Below are 24498 nucleotides of genomic sequence, written 5' to 3' on the forward strand. Positions count from 1 at the left end.
AAAGTATTTTGATTAATTCTACCCCCAAAGGGATAAAATAGGGGATGAAAGTTTGTATAAAACTTTGTCAATTTCAAACCGATTGGGCTGAGATTTTGCATGCATAAAGCTACTATGACGTAGGCATCCCCTAAGAAAGGATTTTGATGAATTCCACCGCTAAGAGGAAAAATTAACGCGAGCGAAGCTGCGGGCAAAAGCTAGTATACATATATTATGTATGTATTTTTTGCGAAATATATATATCAGTAGTAATACCTATAACACAAGCTTAGCTTAGGTTGGGACTAGATGGCGTTGGGGACACTCTCTTATAAAACCCACTGCAGTTTTATTAAAATTAAAGTACTTTTGGACATGTTAGAATCAATGTAGTATTATTGATCCTTGATATATTAACAATTAAGGGAGGGGACGCCCTAAGAAAAGATGGATAGATTGTGTAAAAGATGATATGAATAAAAGAAGAGTATGTTTAGATATGACGACCGATAGAGAGCAGTGGAAGAGAATGACATACTGCGCCGACCACAAATAATGGGATAAAGGCAAGGCAATGATGATATATTAACAATTAACTTACAAATAAAAAAATTCCTATAATTCATAACCCAATTTCATTCATTCATTCATTCATAATTTGACGGCATCGGTGGTCTAGCGGTGTAGCACATCGCCTTACTTCCAATTGTCGCGGGTTTGATTCCTCGCACGGGGTAAACATTTGTATTCATGAGTATGATTGTTTGTATCGGTCTGGATGTTTTCTATGTATATTATGTATTTACAGAAAAAAATATCTATATATTTGTATCAGTTATCTAGTGCCCATAACATAAGCTGGGTCTAGATGGCGCTGTGTGAATTGTCATGAGATTTGTATTATTATAGTAGACTAGTTGATTCGCGTAGCTTCGTCTGCGATTCGTTTGCCCACCATTTATAATTTAAGAGCCATGATCCTGTCGGTGGAGCTCTTGCCTCTTTCCACGATTTCATCATACTCTTCAAACCTTGATACGACACGACTCCAATTCTGTCTTTAATTTGCTTGATGTAGCTGTACCTCGGTCTTCCTCTCCACCTCTTTCCTTCTATCTCTCCCTCAATAATTACTTTCATAAATTCATCGTGCTGTATCAAGTGCTTTAACATTTTTCTTTCATCTATTTTCAATAGTATTCAATATCTGATTTTTCTTTCACCTTGCGTAGTAACTTCTTCATTTCTTACACTAATAATGAGTGCGTAGCGATTTCTATGTTGATTATCGCATGCCTCTCACTTGTTATACTGTAATTATTTATATAAAAAAACATCTATTAAAAAGAGTTTCTTGCTCATTTTTCTTGTGATGAATCTGCATTCCGAATGAGTGGTAGAATCAAAATATGACTATTCAAAAGTGCTTGTAATGAGTTTATTTGAATAAAGATTATTTCTATTTCTATTTATTTCTTACTTTATCTTTCCAGTTAATTCTTTCTGCTAGGTACCTAACGTATTTATATTTTCCAAAAAACAATTAACACTTACAGTAGCTTTTCAATCGTAATGAATGGTAGATAAATTATGTACAGTAGGATGAGGGGTGGTAGCAGGTATGGACTCTAATATGAACAAATATTTGTCTGTATTACTGTTACAAATATTATGTGGACAGCCCGCGGCGTTGCGCATATGTTTGATCAATCATATGACCTTTGTAGAAACAAACCCGCGTGGAACTGTTATAGCAATCATTCTAGTGAAGAGTCTGCGTTACGAATAAATGATAGAAAAAATAAATAGAAAAATTACTATTCAAAAGTAGCCTAAATGTTTATTTGGTAAAAAAAATATTTCTATTTCTATTTCTCAAGTAGAAATAGAAATAATAAAAAAAGTAAGTACCGAGGTTTATCATTAAGTAGCTGTCTTAAGGATTTTTCGTCGTAGAAAAGAATAAGTCTATACATATAAATAAAATTGGAGTGTCTGTTTGTAATATTGAAAACTAACTTAAACTTAAATTGTAAGTAAGAATAAATTATTTAAAAGAGCAACACACAAGTTTCTTGCTTGTTCTTCTTGTGATGAGACAGCATTCCGAATGAGCGGTAGATTAAAAAAAAATGTTATGACTATTCAAAAGTGCTTCAATGTAAGTTTATTTGAATAAATGATTTTCTATTCTATTCTACCTAAATGCCGTCTACACAAAGTTAGTAATTCATTTTATGGTAATTGCGTAAGATTCTATAATAAACCGCCAGAGTCTACGCTAAATCTTACAGAGAGGCAATTCAAATCTTATATTAAACAAATGTTATGTAAAAAAGCCTATTATAAGATAGATGAATTTATAGATGATAGCAATATATAGCAAGAATAAGTTTATTTGCGGACAACGTTATAATTTTAATTTTCATACTGCTTTCTTGATATATGATAGCGTAGCGGCTTTTGTATTGATTGCCGCATGCATCCTTATGTAAAGTGCGAATACTGTAACTACCATATTGTAATTTTTGTAGCTGTGACGTGGTCGTGTGGAATGAGTAGTCATGCTCACTAAAATGTCCAGACATGTGGCGGCGTGGTGGGCCGGGTCAATGGGCTCTCTAAAATATGGTCGAGCGCAGTGATGGCTGGCTCATCCGTCATACTCGTGAACGAGTGCTGCTTGTAGGGACTGGTCTGCTCTTATCACTACGACTGATTTAATCTTATTGCATGATTATATTTGACCCAAAAAATTAGTGCTTGTTGGTAGTTTGTATTCACACGTTTCGACTTGTAAATGTAAACTTACAAGGATTATTTAAAAGAGCAACACACAAGTTTCTTGCTCGTTCTTCTTGTGATGAGACAGCTTTCCGAACGAGTGGTAGATAAAAAACAAATTGTTATGACTATTCAAAAGTGCTTAAATTAAGTTTATTTGAATAAATGATTTTCTATTCTTCTATTCTATTCTTCTTCTTCTTCTATTCTATTCTGAAATAACCGTTTTTTACTGCATGCATCTGTATGTAATGTATGTAATTTTTTACAATTTTTGTCTGTCCGTTTGTTCCGGCTAATCTCTGAAATGGCTGGACCGATTTTGACGGGACTTTTATTGACAGGTAACTGATATAATAAGGAGTAACTTAGGCTACTTTTATTTTAGAAAAATAAATACCACGGGCACGAAGTCGCGGGTACAGCTAGTAAAATAATTGATTATGTTAAAGTGTTCATAAAATGTTTATTTGAATAAAGATTATTACTATTTCAACTTACTGAGAACCTGTAGGAAATTTCATAGAACATTTTAATAATAATCTTATGTATTAAACTAGCTTTCGCTCACGGCTTCGCTCGCGTTAATTGATCATCATAGGGGTGAAATTTATCAAAATCCTTTCTATGGGGATGCCTACGTCATAATAGCTTTATGTAGGCAAAGTCTCAGCCCGATCGGTTTAAAATTAACAAAGTTTTTTATATAGTTTGATTGTATTTTATTTTTTACATTATTGAGAAGCACTGAATAAAATATTTTTCTTTCTTTCTTCTTTCTTTCTCATAATACAAATATAGATTCAAAAGGTGCCAAGCTTCCGCTACAGATTAATACTACTTGAAGACTCACTATTACTATATAACGTAGTCGTCCGTCCGTCGTATTGTACAAATTGTGTACGCATTTGTACAATGTGTACGCAGTTCAGTTCCGGTGGCGAGTTAATTGTCAGGACGTCCACAGTAGCGGTGTGGACGCTGCTTGATAATTCCTAATTCCTTTGGACTTCTTAAGGAGAAGCTTCTATAATTAGAATTTATAATTTAATATGTACAAACTATTTGAAAAGAACAAGAGCTGAGTTTCTTGACAGTTCTTGGGTTGGCACTCCGAACTGACGACTAGATTTTATATATCATAAGAGTCTGTAATTGTTCTACAAGGATAAAGATATTTTAATTATGTTGATGAATCATGGATCCTGGGAATGATTTTTATTTTGAAATAAAATTCAAAAAAAATTAAATTCAAAAATCATTTTTCATGTAGGACATTTTAGCCGCTTATGAACGTAATTTTTTTAAAATTACAAAATTATTTTTTTCCCTACCGTCCAGTTCAGTATATAGATCCAATCGAGAAGAACTGGCAAGAAACTCAATTGAATTATTGTTTTTTTAAAAGCCAATTTATTTACAATATATATTTATGATAATAATACCTAATTCTCTAAGATCAATAAAAAAATAATTAAAAATAGTACTTCGTATTAAGGAGACAAGATAAAACTCAGTACAGTAATCCTTAACACTTGGCGGCTTAACGATTTGATTTGTGCCGACACCCACAAACAACGCACAATGCGCCCGCCTCAATGTAATGCACCGCGCCGCACATCATAGTCCAGGAGACAACCACAAGTATGGCAGCTGTATTTATTGTTCCCATTTTCAACTGTATTCATATTCGTCAATATGGTCATTAAGTGTTGAAGCGGAGGTATCAAATGTGTCTGATGAGTGAAAGGTGCTGAGGGTTTTAATAAGGAAAATACGGAGATTAAATAAACTAGCGACTAGTATGACAGCGATATATAATAGAAAGTGAACAATAATTTTTTTTTTCCCATATTCGTCCATCTCCTTTTCAGTGATGGAACAGGCAAAGATCCTTAGACCGTACAGCCTAGTCTACGTTTAAACTTCTTCATATTAGAACAAGTGATGAGGCCAAAGGCCAATTCTTATGTATGTTTATTCATTATGTTTTCATTTGTGTTCAAAATTTAAGTCTTATCCATACTCCATATATTTGTATCAATTATTTAAAGTTTCATCGATATCGAGGTAACGTATAAATATATAGGTATATACGTTTCAAAATTATTTAGCATGTCTTGGATGTCGCGCGGGATTTTTTCCGGTTTCTTGTAAATGTTCAGTAAATTATCAATAAAGACCAAGCGTTGAATATTATAAGCGGAACATTCGAAAAATATGTGATTTAGGGTCTGACTGCTGTTATTGCACTCTTGACATGCATTTGAATCAATTATTTTCATTCGAAAGTGAACAATAAAGAATATGTCAATGAATATTATTATAAAATTTAGAAATAGTATAAAAACCTATCAAGTTAAGAGTTCGCTACAAGTGTGTAATAATATTTTGCTGTGCCTCTGTAAAATAGTCAGGTTACTGTTTTAAACTTTTTCTCAGGATTATTATGGATCGAAATTACGCCTGCTTGAGCCGAGGTTTTTTTTTTGAGGGTTGATAATGGAATGGTGCACCCGCCTGCGCTAACAGTTTACGCTGGCGGGGCACCAGTGGAGGATGATAAGATGAACATGAGGTCAGGTCAGTTAGCCCACCGTGACAAATTCACTAGGAATTTAACACGATGGTTTCCAGGGGGAACCGCGTGGAGGTCGACCTGATATGGTACATTGCTAGCAATGGGGTTATCAATCCACATTGCCAACAATCCCCTTCCTCCCTGAGCCGAGGTTTGAACCCCTTGCGGTGCTGTCAGACTAAAGTCGTATCCAGTCAGGCAGCTTTCTTCAATTGTTTTATAACTACGTCTGCAGGTTTGGAGTGCAATATAGCGCCATCTATATTGTTCATTCATTCCTTCATTCATTCATTCAATCATTCATTCATAATTTAAGAGCTACCCTCTTGTCGGTGGCGCTCTTGCCACTTTCCACAATTTTCTATATTATATGTTGTATGTAAGTTGATGGTATTTTATGTGCAGTGCGTAGTTGCTTATTTGTTTTTATGATATCTGCAATAATAATTTAGACACAGTCGGTTTTGAATTCAACAGTATTTTGCAATCTATACGATTCCCGTTAATTTCATTTGAACAGATTTTTTGTTGGAAATTCATTTTCTAAAACATCTATTAGGGGATGTTACAAATTGAGTTGTTTTAAACTGAAATTACCGCGGCCATGTATGACGTAAACACTTCATAAATACAAGTCAACAGTAATTTCTTACCAATAAGGTTATCTGAATTATATACACTTACAGAATATTATTTTCTGTGCATTTTTTTTATTATACAACTCATTGTATCAAAAAGTAACTTAAAACACATTAATGACAATTTATAGTGTATTAAAAATTGAAAAAATATATATGAACTGCAATGATCACGAGCTCTCGGCCTATAAACGGATAGACCCAAAGCTAATAATGTTGTAAACGCGTGTAATCCTTCGCCGCATTGAGAAACAGTTCCGATTCGTAATAATGCTACTTCCGGCCATTGTCGCAAATTATTTGGATTCTTGGCAAATATTTCTATAAAAAATAATCGAGAGTTTTGTAAAGTCTGTCCCTGACGATGCATACATACACTAATAAAAGAACAGAATAAATCTTTATTTCAAAATAGCTGTTACTTTATTTGCACAAAGTTTTTTTCCTCTTTCTCACATCCTACAATATTTTTTTCAGGTAAAACATGGGCTGTTTCTTACCTCGTAAGAGAATCTATCTTCATATGAAATATCCGACAATTTAAGATACGAATAGAATAGAAATAGAAAATCATTTATTCAAATAAACCTCATTTAAGCACTTACAAAAGTGCTTAAATGAAGTATTAAATATAGTCAAAAAATTTTTTTTAACTCTACCGCTTATTCGGAAAGCTGTCTCATCACAAGAAGAATAAGCAAGAAACTTGTGTGTTGCTCTTTTAAACCATCCTTGTAAGTTCACATTTTACAAGTCGAAACGTGTGAATACAAACTACCAACAAGCACTAATTTTTTGGGTCAAATATAAATATACAATTAGATTAAATCAGTCGTAGTGATAAGAGCAGACCAGTCCCTACAAGCAGCACTCGTTTACGAGTATTTATTAAATAAATATTATTTCACACAGAATTATTTAAATGATAATAAAAAAATAGATCCTACAAATAATAATCCTCGCCATCGACATTTCAGATTTCATTTCAGACTGTGCGGTTTCAGAGGAGGTTTCTCCCGCGTACCTACTTACATTGTGGAATGAACTGCCTACCGAGGTTATCTAATGAGACTACAGTATGAAGTTTTTCAAGAAGGCGAAGTGATAAGGATTGTCCACACCTAACTTTTTTTTGATATTTTTTGTACAAAATTTGTATTTTTCCCTTTTTTGTAACGTGGCATTAAAAATACCTATTTTTTATCACCTATTTTTTAATTTACATGTCAAAACAATATTTGTCAACTAGTAGTATATAGATTTGTCCATTTGTACAGCGACCGTTTGCGAGCATGGTCGTTGGCTGCCTTAGTAGTAACTGGGTGGATTACGTTACATGTAATATGAATAGGCGGTTACACATATTGTACGTTTATTGGTATTGTTAGAAGTGTTTGGTGTTGTGGATTTGTGACAACTTGCATTAACGTACGTACGTATTCAATAGATGTATTAGGTACCTACCTCAGAAGATTATGTTGTTCAAATAATAAGTACTCCTTACCGAATATTACGATATGAAATCTGGATTATATTAGATAATAATAATCTCAGGACAATTCAAAGTTAAGCTAGCTAAAGTTAAACATGTTACTACGCAATGTATGATGCTGACGGGGATTGAGGTGCGGGGGCATCCAGGTCGTCGCAGTGGCCGGTCTGCATCTGCATCACTCTTCAATGCCATCACGAGCGGCTTCAAGAACGCGCGTCGTCAATTTCTCTTACTCGATTAATTTATAAATTCGTAATACAATATATTTAAACATACAGTCCAATTTATTGAAGATCCCTTAGAGCCTTGACAGCTTGTATTATGGGTACTAGATAACTGATACAAATGCTAATAGGCTCATGTTGGAAAATATTATGATCGCCGCGAGACCCTGAGAAAGGTTACTTTTTCGTGTAAAAACGGGTTGTAAGGGGTTGAAAGGGGAGTTGAAAGATAGTATGGAAGTATAGTCATTTTTAAGGCTAGAAACTTGAATGTTAATTTTAGGCTATTGATTATATATATATATAGCAATAGCCTAAACAATAACTTTCAAGTTTCTAGCCTCTATAAGGGGTGAAAGGCGAGATTAAAGATTCCATGGAAATATCGTCTATTTAAAGCTAGAACATTGAAAGTTATTTTTAGGCTGTTGATTAAATATAAATAAAGTAGAAGGATTGTAAGGGGTTAACAGGTGAGTGAAGGAGGTTATTATTACTATCAGGACATTGGTCTTTCCCAAGGCACACAACTGGGTACAATCGCCAGCATTTTTCGTCCAATTTTGAAGTCCAAAACCCCCAAACTTGAAATATGTTCTACTAAGATATATATAGCTAATAGAATATATATTACAAATGTTTCTGTCATATCTACAAATGTGACATTAATTCCACCCACGTCCATTGATCGCAAGCGTTGCAGACACTACGGCGGTGAATTCACTAATAGGTTTATGTTGGAACTCATTGTGATCGCCGCGAGATGGTACAATAGGTGAGCGCGGGCGGGCATCGGGGTGGGGATTAGAGCTATTGTCACGGAAAACTCGTGTTTTGTACAATTTCTGCAATAATAGTGACGAGACCGCCTTATTCTGGAGTAGATCTGCGATATCGCTGTATGATACAAGAGTTACGAGCGAAGATGTTTGAATAAGTGAAAAACAAACAAATGGACTATCTGATACAAAGTTGTAAATAAAAATGAAATGAAATAAAATTCTTTGTGTTACCTATAACTATCGAATTTTAAATATGTCATTCTCAACTGAATCTTTGGAGGGAAAGTAGAAATCCTTTATAACAGTACAAAATATATGTTTATTTCCATACTACTACCGGGTGTACACGTATTATACATATAAACCTTCCTCTAGAATCACTCTATCTATTAAAAAAACCGCTTCAAAATCCGTAGCGTAGATTTAAAGATTTAAGCTACATAAGATACATAGGGACGGACAGACAGCGACTGCGACTTTGTTTTATACTATGTAGCTTCGCTTCGGTTCGCATGTATTGTATATATAAAACTTCCTCTTGAATCACTCTATCTATTAAAGATACCGCGACTTTATTTTGTACTATGTAATGATAAACATACCTTTATATATACAAATTACGTGTCACGTTGTTTATCCGCGGTGGACTCCTAAACTACTGAACCGATTGCAAATTTGATTTGCACATTGTGTGCAATTTGATCCAACTTGAAAGATAGGACAGCTTATATCAATTTATAGTCGCAATATTATTTTATTCAAGAACCACACTATTTATTTTCATAAAGATTTATTGTAGTCTACTATTTGTTTTAGTAATAAGTATAATATAAGTAAGGAGCCAACAGAATATCAGCGCTGCAGTTATCTGTAGCATTATACTGAGTTGGCTGCCTTTTCACTTTTGCGGCACATAAAGTCACCTACATTTCTTTTATTAATTCGTGTTTTTTCTGTATCTCATGTAATGTTATGTGTCTGTAATTGTGAATGATAGTAATCACATATTTTCTTCCTTTCTCTCTGTGACCAGAATAGTGGTACGCGTGACGCATATGTCCTCGCTCCCATCGTATTCCGCCATTGTGGAAACTACCTGATTCTCATTGATTTTATATCTATTGTGCTCAATACGTACTTATCTATTTTCCTTAGATACCTAAGTCGCTGAAAGACATTCTTTGTTACGTGTATTATTGCTAACTAGCTCATGCCTGCGACTTCGTCCGTTTGAGTCCGTTGGAATAAAATCTATATATATATATATATATAACTCAAAGGTGACTGACATAGTGATCTATCAACGCACAGCCCAAACCACTGGACGGATCGGGCTGAAATTTGAAAAATGCATGCAGTTAGATGTTATGTCGTAGGCATCCGCTAAGAAAGAATTTTGATTTATTCTACCCCCAAGGGGATAAAAAGGGGATGTGGAATACAGGCCACTTATTTGTCTATAACTATTTTATAAGATTTATATTTCGAATACCAAAATTCTATTCTAAATAATAATAATAAACTCTTTATTGTGCACATAGAAGAAATACAATAAGAAAAAAAAAACAATAAATTGTCACTAAATTGTCACTGCTATCAATTGTTCCTTTTCGGTTTTCCTTCCTGGCCCTAGTTAGTAGTGTTTCTTTATAATATTAATATATACAATATATATATATATATCCTACAACTCCCTGGGGGCGTATTATGAACTCTTTAAAATCCAGTCAGTTTCCAGGCAGTTCAGTTTACGGCCTTAAACTGAATTGTTCTTTTTCGTATTATGAGGGTCCAAATTCAAACCGTATTCTGCCTGGATAGTTTGTCTCTGGCTGGTTAGTGGATTTTCTCGCGCTGCGTTCGGATACGCATACATTCGTTGCAACGTTAAGTTGAGTTTTTGTGTGTCACTTTTTGGACAAAAAATTAATTAAATAAATGTAAATTAAATATAGAAAACAGTAATTAAGATACAATGGTAGAATTTGTGTAATATACAAAAATATTCCAGACAGTTTTATTGTCTTTTTTAATAATTCCGATTTATTTGTAAAAAATATTTTCATTGTAATATCCAAACGAACTTTGTGCATCTACTTAAAATTCCGCGCAAAGTAATGTACAATTTGAAACTTAGCCTTTCCATGACTTTATACGCAAGTTAAATTTAATAATTCAATTATTGTGAAATATATACCTAATGTAACGTAAGTATTCCTAACATTTTCTTAGTAATGTTTTTTAAAATGATGCAAATATTTAACTGTTTATATTTGTATATTTATCTAACTAAATTGTAGATCACGGACTGAAACCCCTCGCCAACGTCGTGTATCGTACCGGTAATTTAAAATTATATGGGATTTTTAAAATCCCATAGGGAAATGGCAAATGGCTTTAATAAGTCCGCCCAAGAATACCATACCAATCGCTTGTGTGAGGACGTCGCTCAACAATTAAACTCCTTAGGAAAAGGGGGTTTTAAAGACTGGAAAGGATTGTCAAGTTTAAGTGTTATAAGGTAACCATCTGAATTTTAATTTATTTCATTTAATAGGAATCTCAGTAAAATCTGAAATACATGTATCTATGCAAATAAATTGAAGTATCTGTTTGTAATTTTGAAGTTCACCAGTTACAACAGCTTTTCAGTAAATGCATACATATATAAGGTAAGATAAATGAAATTAAAAAAAATATATATTTGTCTGTCCGTTTGTTTGTTCTTGCTAATCTTTGAAACAGCTGGACCAAATTTGAGGGATACTTTCACTGTCATATGTAATGAGTTGTGTAAAGGAGTAACAAGTTGCTTTTATTTGAGATATTTTATTTATTTTAACAAAAACTAGGTATGCCATATGGACAAAGTCATAGGTAATAACTAGTATATAATAAAATTATCATATCCCTTTAATTATAACTACCAATAAAAGACATAAATAATGTACCTATATCATTTATTATAAAAACAAATAATTAAAACATTGACCTATTAACAATATTATTATTTATAAATGTTTGAATTTCTTAGTTCCACAACTAAACAACATGGGTTTGTCTAGCAGCTAGACCTTCATTTAGTTCTCTATAAGAACTCAAAGTACATGTAGGCATCTAAATCTAGAAGCCCAATTGTGCTCTCAATGATATTCCATGTTCTTACAGTGTAATATGCTTCTTGTGGTCCTGGTATAGCATTTGAGATGGGAGTATACTTCTCTAAAGCATATCCTGGATCTCCTGAAAAAAAAAACAACATATTATATACTATAATATTAATATTTATTTACAAAAAGTATTATATTCATTAAAAACACAGCACAATAACTGTTGGTGCTGATAAATAACTATGTTTCTAAATTACTGAAGTTTAGAGCTTAGATGTAATGATGTTTGTAGTCTCATAATAAAATTTTGTGCTTACCTTCTTGTTGTTAAGTAGTCATAAGGATTTATTCCAGCTTAAGTCCTATAGATGTTGCTTAATGCCTCTGGTTTGCCCAAATGTCATGATAGCTCCAGTTCCAGTTGGCATCCACACTTATAATCTCCATATTAGCATAGAATATATAACCTAAAATTTTTTTCCAGATTAATTACATAGATGAAGATTATTTGAAACATAAGAGAATAATTAATAGATAAATATTATTTGAAACATATGAGATTAATTACATGGATACAGATTATTTGAAACATATGTCTAAGTGTTATGGTCATTTAATATTTAAGTAAACAATTTATTGTTAGTATATAAGTAGCTTTAGAGATGTATAATCATTAACATATTTGCATGTCTAAAATCTTGTTTATTGTTAATTTATATAATTATATTAAAAAAAGATATTAAAAGTGCTTATATTATTAAACATGTCTTTTAATTTATATTTCACTTACCAATTATATATTTAATGAATGGTATTGTTTTCTACAGTAATATCTCTTCTTAATTTACAATGGGGTGGCATGTGTACAGTCAAATACAGCCCAATACACCCAGCATTCAAATTCAATTATAAAACCTAAAATATAATTAATTTAATTTAATTAATTGTCCTCGGAGGAAAGTGCCGGAGAGACTGCACATCATCAGACTGTTGCATACTTGTATACTTGCTTTCTAGGCTTTACTTGTATGCATACATTTTACCATATATATTATCACTATATCATATGGTATGGTACATGGTACTCATAGATGTATTTGCAACAATAACAGTTGCTAATTGTAAAATAGATACCTTTGAATATTTATTATCTATCCTTTACTCAGATGTCCTTGGAATTTTATATATGTATTTACTTTTGGATGTTGGGTAAATGCAATAATCGGTTATTTGCCATTGGCTGTACTAAAGAATGAACAGCAATATCACTAATAGGCCATTGATAAATATGCCTGTAGCATAAATAATAATCCTACTAAAACCTGACATAGTCAGCTAGTGATTTAGTGAAATAATTACAATACATTATACCTTAGTTTCCACTGGTAGGTCTGTAAATTTCGATGATACCGGCATATGAGTTCGCACGCATATTACGCACCAAATCTTTATTTAGATTATAACGTTTTCTAAATTGTTCATTTTGATTGGATTGGTCGCGTAATCACCGTCTTTTCACTTTCCTTACTTCTTTTTCGTAGGGTGCACACATTTCCAAAAACTCCAATACTTCGAGTTCATCACACATAATTAAAATTAAAACGAAACACAAACAATCGAAATAACTGCACAAACATGTTTTAAACATAATAAAAACTGACATAGAAATAGAAATAATAACCAAATTACAATAATGAAGCTATAAATTAGAAAACAATTCTATAAAAGCTAATATGAAGCCACCGTAAACTGAATTGTTTTTAAACGGTCTTTTTGACAGATCTAAGCGGGCTTAGATCTGTCAAATGAAACGCTCATAATAATAATAGCCGGTCAGTTTTCGGGCAGAAGACGTTCAGCTGTCACGTGACCGCTGACTGGCTGCTATCAATAGCGTTCGTAATACGAAATCGCCAGGCAGTTCAGTTTAAGCCGTAAACTGAATGGGAATAAGAGTTCATAATACGCCCCCTGGTTTCCTTTATCGCTCACAGGGGATGAAAGTTTGTATGAAACTTTGTCAATTTTAAACCGATCGGGCTGAGACTTTTGACTTTGAAATCATGTAGCAATGCATAAAGCTACTAAGAAAGATTTTGATAATTTCCACCCCTAAGGGGATAAATTAACGCGAGCGAAGCCGTGGGCAAAAGCTAGTAAGAAATATATACCTAGTAAATATAAAATATAATTGCGACTTCTTCCGTTTAATAATCGATTGGATTAAAATAAGGAAAGAAAATATAATTAGTTTGAAAGAAAAAGTTCTCAGTTTTGATGGGATAATCATAATATAATAGCGTAGGTAAGAAAAGAGGCTTCTTACTTAGAAATTTATTAAAGAAGTAGGTACTCTTATGTTCCGTAGAAAATAAGTAGTGTAGTGTAATTAAGTGTAGTAAATAATTAATTAAGGTAACAAGCCTGGAATTTAATATCCGGGAGTAGGTATTATTAATAAAAAAAAAATGGAATCAGTGGGATTTTTTGTATCTCTTATTTCTTGGTAAAAAAAACTTTTTTTTTGCTTTGGTATGTGTGTTTATATTTTTTATATTCTTTTGTTTGACTTTCTTTTTCGTTTTTTATGTAATGATTTGTATTGATCTTTTTATTTATATGTTATAATAATTTATATGCTGCTGTGAGTATCGTTCTTGTTGTGTTGTAATGTGTGATTGTAATAAATATTATCTATTTTATTCTAAAATCTTAAGAGATAGCAATATTTTTATTTAAATATACATGTAGGTACTATTACCATTACGTCACTTCAAAACTGTTATAATATATTTAAATAATAAATATGACAATACATATATATTTGTTCTACAGTTCTTTATATTATTATGTGTATTAAAATTTTGTTTTTTAGAGTTTGGCGCCAAAATATTTTTTACTTTTTTTTATAGATTTATCCACACTAAGGAACATCCTATACAGCTATATTGGTATTATAAACTCTTATTATTTTTATTTATCAATATATAAATCGTAGGATATTTAAGAGATATTCTTTGGATTTTATTGATGTAACTTAAATGTCTTAAAAGTAAATTAAAAACTCAATAAAACTGGAAATTTTTACGTCGCAACACTAGTAAAAAAAATACTAAAATTAAGATCAGATTTCATCAAAAATTTTCGATACAGTCGACTTTAACCAAACAACAATTTTTAAACGCGCACGAATATACCTGAAACTTTATACTTAGATAGAGGTATGTAAGAGCCAACGTTTCTTATTGTTTACTAGCTACTCGCCGCGGCTTCGCACGGGTGTACATGTATTATATACACAAACCTTCCTCTTGAATCACTCTACCTATTTAGAAAACCACTTCAAAATCCGTTGAGTAGTTTTCAAGATTTAAGCATAATTAGGAACGGACAGACAGCCACAGCGACTTTGTTTTATACTAAGTAGTGATTAATAAACTACATATTTAGTCATGTTTAATGAATACAATTGTTTATTCTTAAGTGCTTTCATTAAATTAAAATCAAAATAGTTCAATAAAACAATAAAAAATGAATTGCTCTTGTAACATATTCATTATTTAACCCGTTCAACAAACAACAATCGCCGTGCACCGGTCAATTTGGCCCCCATAGTAGATCTAACAGTTAATAATGATGGAATAACAGAAGGGAGGGCAGCAATAAACATTATGTTAACTGCACTCCACCGATCGTATAAAACACGAGAGCTAAGGAAAAATCATAATAACTACATAGAATATCAATTCACGGTGAGTTAAGTATAACGAGTTTATTACCTACAAGTTGGGAGCATCTGAGAGACAGCGGTGTCGTTTAATATTTGGCAATAGAATAAGAAACAAGCTGACAGCTTTTCTGCCATTAATATTAACTATGGCCAGTATATATATGAATATCACCACAGACATTATGGAATCATGTTAGGTATGTCTTTGGCCCTTTTGATAAAACACATCTTGTTAAGGTTTAAATAGATTGTAATCAGTAACACACAACAAATAGTTGTTGTGAAACCTCTTTAGTTTAACTTTTTATATTTAAAAAGTAATGTATTATAAAATTTGGATAGTTCGTTCCTCAGATTATTGAAAAAAGTGACATTATATTTTTCTTTCTGAATTTACAAAAATATTTTATTTCTTTATATAATGGAATATATATAATTAGGAGATCGATTAGAATGTGTCATTAATCTGTATATCCACTCATCCTATGTACCTGCTGTCCCGGAACTTATTATATATTTATCCACAAGATCATTGATTTATCCAATCCATCACAATAGTGTTTGCATTCAAAGCCAATAGATGGCGCTGTAACAAACTTGAAACGCGCTAATGTGTCGTTTTATTGATTTCTCATATGTTATTTGTAATATTTTTGTACCTGTACCTGTATAGTGTTTTGGTTTATACCCTTTAGTACCCTTAGGACCTTGTGGATTTAACACATCTTACAAAGCTAGCTGCTTGAAAATGTTATTCTTATTACAGTTTATGGGGAAAAGAAGATAGTTTCATTTACCTTTTTATGTCATTGAATTGATTCTTCACTAGAAAAACTGTTATCTCATTTCATTTCAATTTAAATTTAACTGTGATCCGTTCAGCCGTAGAATAGCCGTCCAGTCTACAAATATCAAAATATTTCTATAAATTAAATTAACTTTATCAGATTTATACTAGAAAATAATTTTAATTAGTAGTAATTAATATTTTATATTTATTTTTATTCAATATATCAATTTATTTTTATCTTAAATTTAATAACTTTCATACGTAGGTTGGTGTAAGGTATTTGTAATATAATAATAATTATAATAATCTCAGGACATAGACATAGAGTAACAAATTTGTTGCTATAATCTCCTTTTATCTTGGAGTGGCTACTGATAGTATTAGAGTGGAATCTGTACAAGAACCTATAGTTTCATTTTAAAGAGTTGCATCAACTTGTTTTGATGTTGTAAGCTGTTTGTTGTTTATTATCACACAGGTATGTCACAACTTCATTTTGTGATATCCATAGTACTATTCATAGATATAAGTAATAATAATAATAATAATTTCTTTTATAATTGTCAGTGTTTGGTGATATTCACCCGTAATGACAAGTTTAACACGCCATCAAAGGGAGATATATAATATACATATAAAAAAGGAGTAAAAACCCAGCAAAAAGGCTGAGAAAGCGAAACATACAAATAATAATAATAATATAGGCTATTATTTTCCCTCAATTACTTTGCGATAGATTTTACAGGTAGGTAAAAAACTTTAGCTAACTTTTTTAGTCTTTGCCCCGCCTCGAGCTTTAAGAGTACGCAGATTTATTTCATTGTGTTCCTTTAGGGGGCGAGATCACTAAGCACGGGGGACAAAAAACCGTAGCAATATGGTCCCGATGAGGCACCCTCGCCTTGCAGACCCTCAGCCGTCGAGTCGCATCACTCTTACGTCTTGATTGATATAGCGCTGTTTTGTTTGACGACTCGGCGTCGGCGGCACGTTAAATCGGTTTAGGGTTTATATTTCTGTGTAATTTGTTATTTGTTAATATTACAACTTCATGTTTGTAAGGATATATTGAACTACTGTAATTATGAAAGAAAGATATACGATGTTTAGTAAATATACTATTATTATATGGAAGAGGTAAAGTTTGTGAGTTTGGATGCTTGGGGTAAATTCATGAAGAGTTTATTACCACAACAATTGTATTTTAAAACTAGCTGTTCTCGTGCCTTCGTCCACGTGGAATTTAATTTATTTTTGCCAAAATAAAAGTTAAAAAACTTAGGCTAAGTTATTCCTTATTACATCAGCTACCTGCCAAAAAAAGTCCCGTCGAAATCGGTCCAGCCATTTCAGAGATCAGCCGGAACAATCAGAGAGACACACCACCAGACCACTGGAGAAGGTCGTGGCGCTGGTCAGGTTTCCACACCGAATATTCGTAGTCTCACGCATGTTAATTGTAGCAGAATTAAACAAAATAGTATAAATCCATCGAGTATATATGATCATGTAATTGTATTTTTTATTTATTTATAAAATAATACAATTTATTGAAATCTGGAGTTTAAACTGGATTGAAACCTGTACTGCACATCTTCAGGCTCACTCCGGGACCTTACAGTACATTTAAAAATATTATATTTGTTTTCTGTTACAGAATTAATAATAGGAGTTTAAATTACCTATGACAAATATAAATAAAATTCGAGTGTCTGTTTGTAATATTGAAATAACCGTTTTTTACTACATGCATATGAATATAAATACGGTATATGTAGCGTAAATAAATGTAAACCGTAAAAATGTAAACTGTAAAAAATGTTATTTTGATGCATACATCATGCATCAAAATAACATTTTTTACAGTTTTTATCTGTTTGTCTGTCGGTCTTTTTGTTCCGTCTAATCTCTTAAATGGCTGGACGGATTTTGACGGGACTTTTTTTGGCAGGTAGCTTATGTAATAAGGAGTAATTTACGCTACTTTTATTCTAGAAAAGAAAAGTTTTATTCCATATGGACGAAGTCGCGTGTACGGCTAGTTAAATATAAACTCGTAGGTAAAGATCGGAATTGCATGGTATGCAATTCATGGCATAACAAACAATAGAGCAAGAAAATTGTTGAGAGAATTAGAAAATTTTAGTCAATTTAACTTCTTATTTGGATCACACGATACCAATCATTTCCCACCGATACATGGAAAGTTTCCCGTGGGATATGGATCTGCGCGCAAAAATCAGTGACAGGGATTACCGAGAGAAATTAATAAAATCAGTAATTTTACCTTTCTGATTTGGATTACACGATCATTTCCCACCGAGGTAAGGAAAAGTTCCCGTGGGATATCGATCTGCGCACAAAAACCAGTGTCAGACTTAAACATTAAACAAAAAGTCCTGTACCCAAACACAACAATTCATTATCAAAAGCAGAATTAAATGGTGACATTCCTAATTGAAGTCAATCTGAACCAACAATCGCGCGACGTATTGTTTGCGAAACAATATGGCGGCGGTTGCGCGCGCGCACCCGCCTCACTTCCGCAGCTACAAAAGCGCAGCGCGACATTTTGCCCATTATTTTGCCTTCAAAATACGATAATTATGAGTATAGAGCAGCTCGTGTTACAGCCAAGATTGCAGCGGTGCAGTGGTTCTCAAAGTTTAGTGGGTATATTTACGGTATATGCTTGAATCATGAAAATATTTATGGTATATATGCGTTCCCAGTCCCTAAGATACAGGTCTGACCTATTTCGGGTATACTGGTAATAGAAATTAAAAAAATATATATCTATACAAATAAATAAATAAATAGTAAAAGTAAAAAAAAGTTTTACAAACGGGCTGTCAACACGAAGGTAACTGGTGTCGAAAATAGTAACTATTCGGGGAAAGGGAATGGTTAGCAAGGACTGTTGACCCCATAGCTAGCAATGTACCATGTAAGGTTGACCTCGAGCAGGCGGGCTGCAGAAAGGCGGGTGTACCGTTCCATTATCATCCATTAAAAAAAAATTAAAGCACCTTACCATACACTCATGCATCCTTCATATCTCGTCCTGCAGGCCCCCGTTGCAGAGATTGTTTATTTCTCCATCAAATAGATAACATATGAGTTGTCTGATCGGCATAAGTCGTCTCTGATAAGTACCAGAATTCTACCACAAAAATATTGTAGAGATATCTGGTGCGTCAATCTTCATGATTGCACATAGCCCGTACTTTCTCATTTTTAAAACTAGAACTCTCTATCAAAACCACTTATTTGAGCAATACTATATTTAAGAACGTAACGAAAAATAATGGTCATTTAACTCAAACTGTGACAAACTTTTGAGTTACACTAATTTTATTTCACATATGTGACCTTGAAAAAACGGCTGTCTATCTCAAACTGTGACAAACTTTGAAAACATGTGAGCTACACTCTGATGTGACCTTGAAAAAACGGTTGTCTATCTCAAACTGTGACAAACTTTGAAAACATGTGAGCTACACTCTGATGTGACCTTGAAAAAACGGTTGTCTATCTCAAACTGTGACAAACTTTTAAAACATTTATGCTACACTACTTTTAGTAGTTTATTTGCGGACTACGTTATAATTTATTTTTCATACTGCTTTCTTGATATATGATAGCGCGTAGCGGCTTTTGTATTGATTGCTGCATGCATCCTCATGTAAAGTGTGAATACTGTAACTACCATATAGTAATTTTTGTAGCTGTGACGTGGTCGAGTGGAATGAGTAGTCACGCTCACTAAAATGTCCAGACATGTGGCGGGGTGGTGGGTCAGGTCATTGGGCTCCCTAAAATATGGTCGAGTGCAGTGATGGCTGGCTCATCCGTCATACTCGTGAACGAGTGCTGCTTATAGCGACTGGTCTGCTCTCACTACGACTGATTTAATCTTATGATATATTTATATTTTACCCAAAAAATTAGTGCTGGTTGGTAGTTTGTATTCACTCGTTTCGACTTGTAAAGTGAGAACTTACTATGATTGTTTAAAAGAGCAACACATAAGTGTCTTGCTTATTCTTCTTCTGATAAGACAGCGTTCTGAATAAGCGGTAGATTTAAAAAAAAATTGTTGACTATTCAAAAGTGCTTAAATTAAGTTTATTTGAATAAATGATTTTCTATTTCTGTTTCTATTTGAAAATATTTGAGCTACACTACTTTTATTTTACATATGTGACCTTGGAAAAACGGTTGTCTAACTCAAACTGTGACAAATGAAAACCTTCATTTTACGAACGTGACCTAAAATAACGGTCGTTAACTCAAACTGTGACAAACTTTGGAAACCAGAGTCCCTCCAGTCGGGGCGGATCAAGGTTATAATTTTCTATGCCAGTTCAGCCCCTGTCGAGCACAACTCCCGCCGTGTCTCAATAATCGCAAATAGCTGTAATCAATGATAGCCAGCTAACTGTCAACTTATTGACGTTTAACGTTCTTTGCCATTTGATCTTATAAACTACCTACCTTCATAACTGTACTAGCTGTTCCCGCGACTTCGTTCCCGTAGAATTAAAATTTATTTTTCTAATATAAAAGTAGCCTAAGTTACTCCTAAGTACATCAGATACCTGCCAAAACAAGTCCCGTCAAAATCGGTCCAGCCATTTCAGAGATTAGCCGGAAAAGACAGACAGACAAAAATTGTAAAAAAAAAATATTGGTGTATGTATGGTACTTATATTAATATGCATGTAGTAAAAAACGGTTATTTCAATATTACAAACAGACACTCCAATTTTATTTATATGTATATTTATGTGTAATTTAATGATTTTAATAATTATTTAAATCGACAAAGTAATTTGCCTCTATCCAACCTATTTCAGTGAGCAAGTAGTTTTCTTTGTAAGTTGTTTCGGTTGAAGGATCAGATAAGACAGTGAGGTGAGAGATGGCAGTGGAATTTCAGGGTACAGGCATGATATAGTTGTCCTCCGGAATTGTGATGATATATGAGAGGTTTTTTAATGGATGCTGATGATGATGGTGCACCCACCTGCGCTTACAGTTTACGCTGGCGGGGAACCTGTGGAGGATAACAAGATGAGTTGGCCAGGTCAGTTAGCGCATTGTGACAAACTCATTAGGTCTTTATCACGATGGTTTCCAGAAGGAATCGACATCAGTGAATTCCTGATAATCAGTGATAATAAATTCAAAATCAACATTCAAAATATCTTTATTCATGTAGGTCTATTACAGACTCTATGGTATGTCAAATCTACCGTCAGTTCGGAATGATTTCGAGATGTAAACTGAGAAGAAACTCAGCTTGTATTTTTTTTAATGTTGTACATATTTACAATAATACAGATTCATTTAAATTCAAATTTGGGAGAATAGAGTGACCACCAGCATATGCTATTGTGAAAAAAAAACAAAACAAAACATCTAATCAGTGTTCGCAACCTGAAAATAGTGAATACGTAATAGTGAAGGAGTTAAAAAAAAGACATATTGGTTTGTATATATGTGTATATATATTTAATTACATGATATTGCGTCACACTAAAACGTTACGTGTATATTAATAATTATATTGTACAATTGGCTGTTCCCGCGACTTCGTCCGCGTGGAATTTAATTTAATTTTAATAAAATAAAAGTAGCCTAAGTTACTCCTTCCTACATCAGATACCTGCCAAGAACTAGTCCCGTCAATTTCAGAGATTAGCCGGAACAAACAGACCGACAGACAGATAGACAAAAATTGTAAAAAATGTTATTTTGGTGTATGCACCGTGTTTATATTCATATACATGTAGTGAAAAACGGTTATTTCAATATTACAAACAGACACTCCAGGTTTATTTATATGTATAGATTTCAAAACAAGTTCTCGTAAATCCAAAGAAAAGGTCATAACACTATGGAATATTCTGGATTCTTGACAATCGAGTGTTCGAGAAAGACTGCTCTCTCGTATCTGCTATCTGTAGTCTTAGATGGGGTAGGCAGATAAGAATGATGTTATATTGATTTAATTTTAAAAATGTTATTGGGACATTTATTGGGACAAATATTGAACACCATAGAAAATAGACAAGGAAAAATGTTAGGGCACTTGATACGGTACGATGATTTCATGAAAATTATTATTGAGGGGAAAATAGAAGGAAAGAGAGGGAGGGGAAGACCAAGGAATAGCTACATCAAACAAATTGAGGACAAAATGGGAGTCGTGTCGTATCAAGAATTAAAGAGCATGATGGAAGATCGCGGAAAGTGGCAAGAGCTCCACCGACAAGAGCGTAGCTCTTAAATTATGAATGAGAAAAATTGGGACATTAACATTGGGTGCCAGTTGTGAAGCGGCTGAAAAAACTAAAGCAGGTAAGTACAGGGGTCTAGGCTCTGAATATGATTTTGTTCCATTCGGTGTCGAGACTCTTGGTCCGTGGGGTCCTAGCTGTGAGGCTTTTTAAGGAATACCAAAAGGGTTAGTCGACATCACAGAAGACCGAAGAGCTGGCAGTTACCTCGGACAAATTAGTCTAGCCATTCAAAGAGGGAACGCTGCCAGTATCTTCGGAACCTTGTCTAAAGAGACTCCTTTTAATAATATATTTTAGTTATTATATTACATTGAGTGGGGCATTGTAATTTTTGAATAGGCTTCAGTAATCTAGCGGTAAATACATTGCCTTTCTTCTAGTGATCGCGGGTTCGATTCCTCACACGATGCTAACATTTGTATCATGATATCATGATTGTTTGTATAGGTCTGGATGTTTTATATGTATTTTATCTATATATTTACAAAAAATAAGTATTTCTACTACTTGTCTAGTAACTATAACACAAGTTCTGTGTAGATTGACACTAGATGGCGTTCTGTGAATTATTCTGGATTATGGGAATATGTGAATGAATTGAACATAGAAGAAGGAGTTCAAGAGGAGAATAACATATTAAAGAAATTAATTTGCTTAATCATATTGTTCTCTGGATCCTGTTTTTTTTATTTGCATTCTTTACCAGTTCTAGCTACTGGTCCACTTTTGAAATTCTTCATTGGAATGTATCAAATTTAACATTTGCCACTTAAGTATTGCAATTTTTTATTATACTACTATATCATGACAAACAAGCATACGGCCCATCTGAAGGTAAATGGTTACCGTCAGATGCATGGTATCGACGGTAGCTAGGTAGATGATCGTAGATACCACAGATATAGATAGATAAAGTTAAACGAAGTACCATAAATGAATACTAAGTTTGTCACTAGACATTACCTGCCTTTATGTTATAAAATAATATTTTATCGACAGAAACTTCCTGCATTTAAATGATATTTGATAAAAATCGAAATTTTAAGTCAAATACACCTAAAAAAAGTTAATTTAGAACCCAATTTATAAGCAATTATGGTTGTAAATTAATTAACAAGTTTTATTTTGTACCAAATCTGTGGTAGCTACTTATAGGATCTATAGCAAGTGTTTTATTGTTTGGAGTTTAATGTTTAGGAACTTAAACTATGTTTAAATTTACTTATTCGTTATAAATAGGTAAAGTTTAATATGATTTACATAATTGTCTAATAAAGTTAACTTAAACCTATTTACAATTGCAGTTAATGTTCACGACTCCAACCTGATGGGGTGTTCAGAAATATTGTAACAATTGTCGATGATTAAACTATTTTCACTAACAATATTTGAATATGGTATTGGTTTGTTATCGCTGTTTCAATCGCAGGAAAGTTAAACAGAAAGATATTAAAATACAAAGCTTTATATGGGTCGTCCAGGTTCGAACTCATGACCTATTGCATCAATATAGAGTGAGAAGTAAGAGGTTTACTTCAATGCTTTTTAAAGTGACTTATAACTCTGACTTATATAATTTATAAAGTCTTTATATTATGTCTTATCCTTGCTAATATTATAAATGCGAAAGTAACTCTGTCTGTCTGTCTGTCTGTGTGTCTCGCTTTCACGACAAAACTACTGAACCAATTTAAATGAAATTTGGCACGCAGATATTCTAGACTCCGAGGAATGACAGACTACTTTTTAACGCGCAAAAAGGGTTGTACGGTGTTGAAAATGGAAATTCAAAGTTATCTTTATGGTTGAATACAATAAAAATAAACGCGTTGTACATATCACTAAAATAGTGACCTTGACCAAAATAATGAAAAAATAATCGCGGACGACGTTGCGGGTACAGCTAGTATTATATAAGTTAGAAAGTCACTTTAAAAAGCATTGGAACACACTCTCTTGCCCTCACCATATACCTTGATAAGGTTGATATTTTTTTCTTTCTTTTTGTGACCTGATTGATAAGAACTCTGACTCTTGTATTCTTATGTTCCTGGGTGTATACATCTTCAAATGT

At 33.1% G+C, this 24498-nt stretch overlaps 1 long non-coding RNA gene across 1 annotated transcript; it reads left to right on the top strand.

Moving 5' to 3' along the window:
- Nucleotides 1–10678: 10678 nt before the first annotated feature.
- On the top strand, nt 10679–12261 carry LOC131842610 (uncharacterized). Its single transcript, XR_009357496.1, has 3 exons — nt 10679–10693; nt 10787–11007; nt 12081–12261. It is a non-coding gene; the product is annotated as an uncharacterized LOC131842610 (long non-coding RNA).
- The last annotated feature ends 12237 nt before the right edge of the window (nt 12262–24498 follow it).

The sequence above is a fragment of the Achroia grisella genome, unplaced genomic scaffold (assembly GCF_030625045.1).
Source record: "Achroia grisella isolate CSIRO2021 unplaced genomic scaffold, CSIRO_AGI_Agris_v1 utg241, whole genome shotgun sequence".
Lineage (NCBI taxonomy): Eukaryota > Metazoa > Arthropoda > Insecta > Lepidoptera > Pyralidae > Achroia > Achroia grisella.